Source organism: Lampetra planeri, chromosome 13 (assembly GCF_965212315.1).
Source record: "Lampetra planeri chromosome 13, kcLamPlan1.2.h2, whole genome shotgun sequence".
Classification (NCBI taxonomy): domain Eukaryota; kingdom Metazoa; phylum Chordata; class Hyperoartia; order Petromyzontiformes; family Petromyzontidae; genus Lampetra; species Lampetra planeri.
In genome coordinates this window covers 1052294-1059928 of record NC_136119.1, presented here as the reverse complement: position 1 = coordinate 1059928, position 7635 = coordinate 1052294, and positions in this window count along the sequence as shown.

Below are 7635 nucleotides of genomic sequence, written 5' to 3'. Positions count from 1 at the left end.
ATATGTCGTGCATATGAGTTTGTCTGTGTCTGTTTGAAACACAGTCAACCAGTGGGTTGTAAAACGCAGCACGTGCACCACACTTTACACCAGACGGTACCTGTTTCAACGACCACCACCACGTCGGGATTATGATAATGATCAAGGTAACGATGATGACGACGTGGACGCTGATGATTTTCTGATAATAGAGGTTGGAGTACTGCGCATAATCATGATTGTGATATCGTAGATGCACTTCATTATTGGAATCGTTCATTGATGGTGCAGATAATGATACAGAGGATGATTCAGCAGGAAATGCCGTGGAATATGTATACTGCAGATGATGATGGATCTTATTAACACATTTTTTTTTATTTTACCAGGTAAGGCTCACTGACCTATAATAGCTATCACAAATGTCAGCAGGCGAATACTCTAAACGCATGATTTTGATTATAAATGTGGAGGGAAACACCGGAGGAACCGGAGAAAAATCCACGCGACCACGGGGAGAGAGACACGCAAACTCCAAATATACAGCAGCAGGCGTCAGGGTCGGGATCGAACCCACGACCTCCTGCATACCAGGCGAGGTAGTTAACATATCGCCACTGCGGCAGGTACTGATGATTAATCCACCTGATAATTTATATAACTATATGAATTGACCCAAACTGGGGTATTTAACTGGTACGTTTTTTTACCTTATTTTTATTTAACCAGATGAGCATTTAAGAGGCAAGGATGAGTCTCAATCGCAAGAGTGGCCGTTTTATATTCACAATGAAGACTATTCCCACATATTTAATAAACTATTATCATAACGATATCACAGAATAGTAAATATTCGTTTCCTCTTTCTCCTTGCTTGGAGTCAAACACGAGAATACATTGCCGCCTGCTGTTCAATAGGAGTACTACAGCTGTCTCTACTACACCTGCTGTCTCTACTACACCTGCTGTCTCTACTACACCTGCTGTCTCTACTACACCTGCTGTCTCTACTACACCTGCTGTGTCTACTACATCTGCTGTCTCTACTACACCTGCTGTCTCTACTACATCTGCTGTCTCTGCTACACCTGCTGTCTCTACTACACCTGCTGTGTCTACTACACCTGCTGTCTCTACTACACCTGCTGTCTCTGCTACACCTGCTGTGTTTACTACACCTGCTGTCTCTACTACACCTGCTGTCTCTACTACACCTGCTGTGTCTGCTACACCTGCTGTCTCTACTACACCTGCTGTCTCTACTACACCTGCTGTCTCTACTACACCTGCTGTCTCTACTACACCTGCTGTGTCTGCTACACCTGCTGTCTCTACTACACCTGCTGTCTCTACTACACCTGCTGTCTCTACTACACCTGCTGTCTCTGCTACACCTGCTGTCTCTACTACACCTGCTGTCTCTACGTCTTCTTCTTGTTCGTCCATCAAAGTTGATGATGACCATGGCACGTTTGTCATCTTGTTGGGTTTTGATGAGTGCGCAGATGGCTGAAGAGGCCACTCCGAGCCCGGAATTCTCTATGGCACACTGGACAGGTCAGGGAGGATGTAGAGCTCTGAGGTGCAGCCACACATCCTTCCTTGGTAGATTTGCGCTGCTGGCTCTTCAAGATAGCACAGGAGCTTCTCCTACTCTCACAGAGGACTGCACCGTCCTGTACTTTTCTTCTCCAGGCAGGTCGGTCCTGTGCTAGGGATTCCCAGCTTTTCAGGTCGAATCCAAAGCTCTTCAAGGAAGCTTTAAGGGTGTCCTTGTAGCGCTTTTTGGGGCCACCTTGTGCTCGCTTGCCATTCTTCAGCTCGCCAAAGAAGACTTGTTTTGGAAGTCTCGCGTAGGGCATTCTGGTCACGTGGCCAGTCCATCTAAGCTGTTCCTTCGCAAGCAAGGTGTAGATGCTGGGGATATTTGCCTTGCTGAGGACTTCCGTGTCAGGGATTCTGTCTTGCCACTTGTTCCTCAGCAGTTTCCTCAGACAGCTCAAGTGGAGATGATTCAATTTCTTGGCATGGCGCTGGTAAACTGTCCAGGCTTCGCACCCATACAGAAGAGTTGGTAAGACAACAGCCCGGTAGACCTTCAGTTTTGTCTCCTGCTTGATGCCAGTCCTTTCCCATACCGAGTCACGTAGACGTCCAAAGACTGCACTGGCCTTGACAATCCTGATGTTAACTTCATCATCTATGTGCACAGCGCGAGACAGTGTACTACCAAGGTAAATAAACTTGTCAACGGCTGAAAGCTTTTGCCCATTCACAAAGATGGTTGGCTCAGTGTAGGGTTTCCCAGGAGCAGGTTGGTATAGGACTTCAGTCTTCTTTGTGCTGATTCTTAGGCCAAAGTTGTTGCAAGCTGAGGAGAGGTGGTCCATACTGTCCTGTAGATCTTTATTTGAGCCAGCAGCCAGAGCACAGTCATCAGCAAACAAAAGTTATCGAACAGTGACTTTCTCCACTCTAGTTTTGGCTTGCATCCTCCGCAGATTGAATAGCCCACCGTCAAAACGGTAGATGAAGTTAATCCCAGTGTTGTGATTCTGGAATGAGTCTTGCAGCATGGCAGAAAATACCATGCTGAAGAGCGTTGGCGCTAAAACGCAGCCTTGCTTCACCCCGTTTGTGATTGGGAACGGATCAGAGAGTTCTTGCTGGTCTCTGACGCCGGCCATCATGCCATCATGGAGATTGCGCACGATGCCAATGAACTTGTCTGGACACCCATACTTGGCCATGATTTTCCATAGGCCCTCCCGGCTGACTGTGTCAAATGCTTTTGTTGAATCAACGAAAGCCATATATAGATCAACATTTTGTTCTTGGCATTTCTTCTGTAGCTGACGGGCAGTACCATGTCAGTGGTTCCGCAGTCTTTTCTGAAACCACACTGACTCTCAGGTAGCAGACCCTGGTCTAGGTGGACAATTAGGCGGTTCAGAAGGATTCTTGCCAAGATTTTGCTAGCGACTGATAGTATGAAGATGCCTCTATAGTTGTCGCAGTCCTGCCGATTGCCTTTCCTTTTATATAGATTGATTATAGTAGTATCCTTGAACTCCTTGGGAACGGCTTCTAATTTCCACAGAGACTGGAAGAGGTCGGTCAGTTTCTCGACTAAGCGAGGCCCTCCAGCCTTGTAGATTTCTGCTGGAATGGCATCGGACCCTGGAGCTTTGCCTGATGAGAGGAGTGTTATGGCTTTGCTGGTTTCCTCAATGGATGGTAGAACAGCCAGGGACTGGTTTATTTCAACTTGAGGCAGTCTCGCAATTGCCTCCTCAATTATGCATGATGGCCGGTTGAGGACCGCGCTGTAGTGTTCGACCCACCTTGCAAGTATTTTGTCCTTCTCCGTGAGGAGTGTGGTTCCATCTGAATTCAGGAGAGGTGAAGTTCCTGAGTGTTGCGGACCATATACCTGCTTGAGTGCATAATAGAGGCACTTGGTGTTGTTACTGTCAGCGTAGGATTGAATCTCCTCAGCTTTTGCGCACAGCCAGGCGTCTTGCATGACTCTGAGTCTCTGCTGGACAATCCTGCGAATGTTGAGGAAGGCAGTTTTCTTTAAACTTGAGCTGCTGTCATTCAGATATGCTTTACACCTGCTGTCTCTACTACAGCTGCTGTGTCTACTGCACCTGCTGCGTCTACTACACGTGCTGTCTCTACTACACCTGCTGTCTCTACTACACCTGCTGTGTCTACTACAGCTGCTGTCTCTACTACACCTGCTGTCTCTACTACACCTGCTGTTTCTACTACAGCTGCTGTCTCTACTACACCTGCTGTCTCTACTACACCTGCTGTCTCTACTACAGCTGCTGTCTCTACTACACCTGCTGTGTCTACTACACCTGCTGTGTCTACTACACCTGCTGTGTCTACTACACCTGCTGTCTCTACTACACCTGTTGTGTCTACTACACCTGCTGTCTCTACTACACCTGCTGTGTCTACTACAGCTGCTGTCTCTACTAAACCTGCTGTCTCTACTACAGCTGCTGTGTCTACTACAGCTGCTGTCGCTACTACACCTGCTGTCTCTACTACACCTGATGTGTCTACTACACCTTCTGTGTCTATTACACCTGTTGTCTCTACTACACCTGCTGTGTCTACTACACCTGCTGTGTCTACTACACCTGTTGTCTCTACTACAGCTGCTGTCTCTACTACACCTGCTGTGTCTACTACACCTGTTGTCTCTACTACAGCTGCTGTCTCTACTACACCTGCTGTCTCTACTACAGCTGCTGTGTCTACTACAGCTGCTGTCTCTACTACACCTGCTGTGTCTACTACACCTGCTGTCTCTACTACACCTGCTGTGTCTACTTCACCTGCTGTGTCTACTACAGCTGCTGTCTCTACTAAACCTGCTGTCTCTACTACACCTGCTGTGTCTACTACACCTGCTGTGTCTACTACAGCTGCTGTCTCTACTAAACCTGCTGTCTCTACTACAGCTGCTGTGTCTACTACAGCTGCTGTCGCTACTACACCTGCTGTATCTACTACACCTGCTGTGTCTACTACACCTGCTGTCTCTACTACACCTGCTGTGTCTACTACACCTGCTGTCTCTACTACACCTGCTGCCTCTACTACACCTGCTGTGTCTACTACACCTGCTGTCTCTACTACACCTGCTGTGTCTGCTACACGTGCTGTCTCTACTACACCTGCTGTCTCTAATACACCTGCTGTGTCTACTGCACCTGCTGTCTATATTACACCTGCTGTCTCTACTACACCTGCTGTGTCTGTTACACCTGTTGTCTCTACTACAGCTGCTGTTTCTACTACACCTGCTGTCTCTACTACAGCTGCTGTGTCTACTACACCTGCTGTCTCTACTACACCTGCTGTCTACTACACCTGCTGTCTCTACTATAGCTGCTGTGTCTACTACACCTGCTGTGTCTACTAAACCTGATGTCTCTACTACACCTGCTGTCTACTGCACCTGCTGTCTCTACTACACCTGCTGTCTCTACTACAGCTGCTGTCTCTACTACATCCGCTGTGTCTACTACAACTGCTGTCTACTACAGCTGCTGTGTCTACTACAGCTGCTGTCTCTACTACACCTGCTGTCTCTACTACACCTGCTGTCTCTACTACAGCTGCTGTGTCTACTACACCTGCTGTCTCTATTACACCTGCTGTGTCTACTACACCTGTTGTCTCTACTACACCTGCTGTCTCTACTACAGCTGTTGTCTCTACTACACCTGCTGTGTCTACTACACCTGCTGTGTCTATTACACCTGCTGTCTCTACTACACCTGCTGTCTACTACACCTGCTGTGTCTACTACAGCTGCTGTGTCTACTACAGCTGCTGTCTCTATTACACCTGCTGTCTCTACTACACCTGCTGTGTCTACTACACCTGCTGTGTCTGCTACACCTGCTGTGTCTACTACACCTGCTGTCTACTACACCTGCTGTCTACTACACCTGCTGTGTCTACACCTGCTGTGTCTGCTACACCTGCTGTCTCTACTACACCTGCTGTCTCTACTACACCTGCTGTGTCTACTACACCTGCTGTCTCTACTACACCGGCTGTGTCTACTACAACGGCTGTGTCTACTACACCTGCTGTCTACTACACCTGCTGTGTCTACACCTGCTGTGTCTACTACAGCTGCTGTCTCTACTACACCTGCTGTCTACTACACCTGCTGTGTGTACACCTACTGTGTCTACTACAACTGCTGTCTCTACTGCACCTGCTGTCTCTACTACACCTGCTGTCTCCTACACCTGCTGTCTCTACTACACCTGCTGTGTCTACTACACCTGCTGTCTCTACTACACCTGCTGTCTCTACTACACCGCCGGTGTCTACTACACCTGCTGTGTCTACTACACCTGCTGTCTCTACTACACCGCCGGTGTCTACTACACCTGCTGTGTCTACTACACCTGCTGTTTCTACTACACCTGATGTGTCTACTACACCTGCTATGTCTACTACACCTGCTGTCTCTACTACACCTGCTGTCTCTACTACACCGCCGGTGTCTACTACACCTGCTGTGTCTACTACACCTGCTGTCTCTACTACACCTGATGTGTCTACTACACCTGCTATGTCTACTACACCTGCTGTCTCTACTACACCTGCTGTCTCTACTACACCTGCTGTCTACTACACCTGCTGTCTCTACTACACCTGCTGTGTCTACTACACCTGCTGTCTCTACTACACCTGCTGTCTCTACTACACCTGCTGTCTCTACTACACCTGCTGTCTCTACTACACCGCCGGTGTCTACTACACCTGCTGTGTCTACTACACCTGCTGTCTCTACTACACCTGCTGTCTCTACTACACCTGCTGTCTCTACTACACCACAGGTGTCTACTACACCTGCTGTCTCTACTACACCTGCTGCCTCTACTACACCTGCTGTGTCTACTACAGTTGCTGTCTCTACTACACCTGCTGTGTCTGCTACACCTGCTGTCTCTACTACACCTGCTGTCTCTATTACACCTGCTGTCTCTACTGCACCTGCTGCCTCTACTACACCTGCTGTCTCGACTACACCTGCTGTGTCTACTACACCTGCTGCCTCTACTACAGCTGCTGTCTCTACTACACCTGCTGTTTCTACTACACTTGCTGTCTCTACTACACATGCTGTCTCTACGACAGCTGCTGTCTCTACTACACCTGCTGTCTCTACTACAGCTGCTGTGTCTACTGCACCTGCTGCGTCTACTACAACTGCTGTCTCTACTACACCTGCTGTCTCTACTACACCTGCTGCGTCTACTACACCTGCTGTGTCTGCTACACGTGCTGTCTCTACTACACCTGCTGTGTCTACTACACCTGCTGTGTCTACTACACCTGCTGTCTCTACTACACCTGCTGTCTCTACTACACCGCCGGTGTCTACTACACCTGCTGTCTCTACTACACCTGCTGCCTCTACTACACCTGCTGTGTCTACTACAGTTGCTGTCTCTACTACACCTGCTGTGTCTGCTACACCTGCTGTCTCTACTACACCTGCTGTCTCTATTACACCTGCTGTCTCTACTACACCTGCTGCCTCTACTACACCTGCTGTCTCTACTACACCTGCTGTGTCTACTACACCTGCTGCCTCTACTACAGCTGCTGTCTCTACTACACCTGCTGTTTCTACTACACCTGCTGTCTCTACTACACATGCTGTCTCTACGACAGCTGCTGTCTCTACTACACCTGCTGTCTCTACTACAGCTGCTGTGTCTACTGCACCTGCTGCGTCTACTACACCTGCTGTGTCTGCTACACGTGCTGTCTCTACTACACCTGCTGTGTCTACTACACCTGCTGTGTCTACTACACCTGCTGTTTCTACTACACCTGCTGTCTCTACTACACCTGCTGCCTCTACTACACCTGCTGTGTCTACTACAGCTGCTGTCTCTACTACACCTGCTGTGTCTGCTACACGTGCTGTCTCTACTACACCTGCTGTCTCTAATACACCTGCTGTGTCTACTGCACCTGCTGTCTCTATTACACCTGCTGTCTCTACTACACCTGCTATGTCTACTACACCTGCTGTCTCTAATACACCTGCTGTGTCTACTGCACCTGCTGTCTCTATTACACCTGCTGTCTCTACTACAC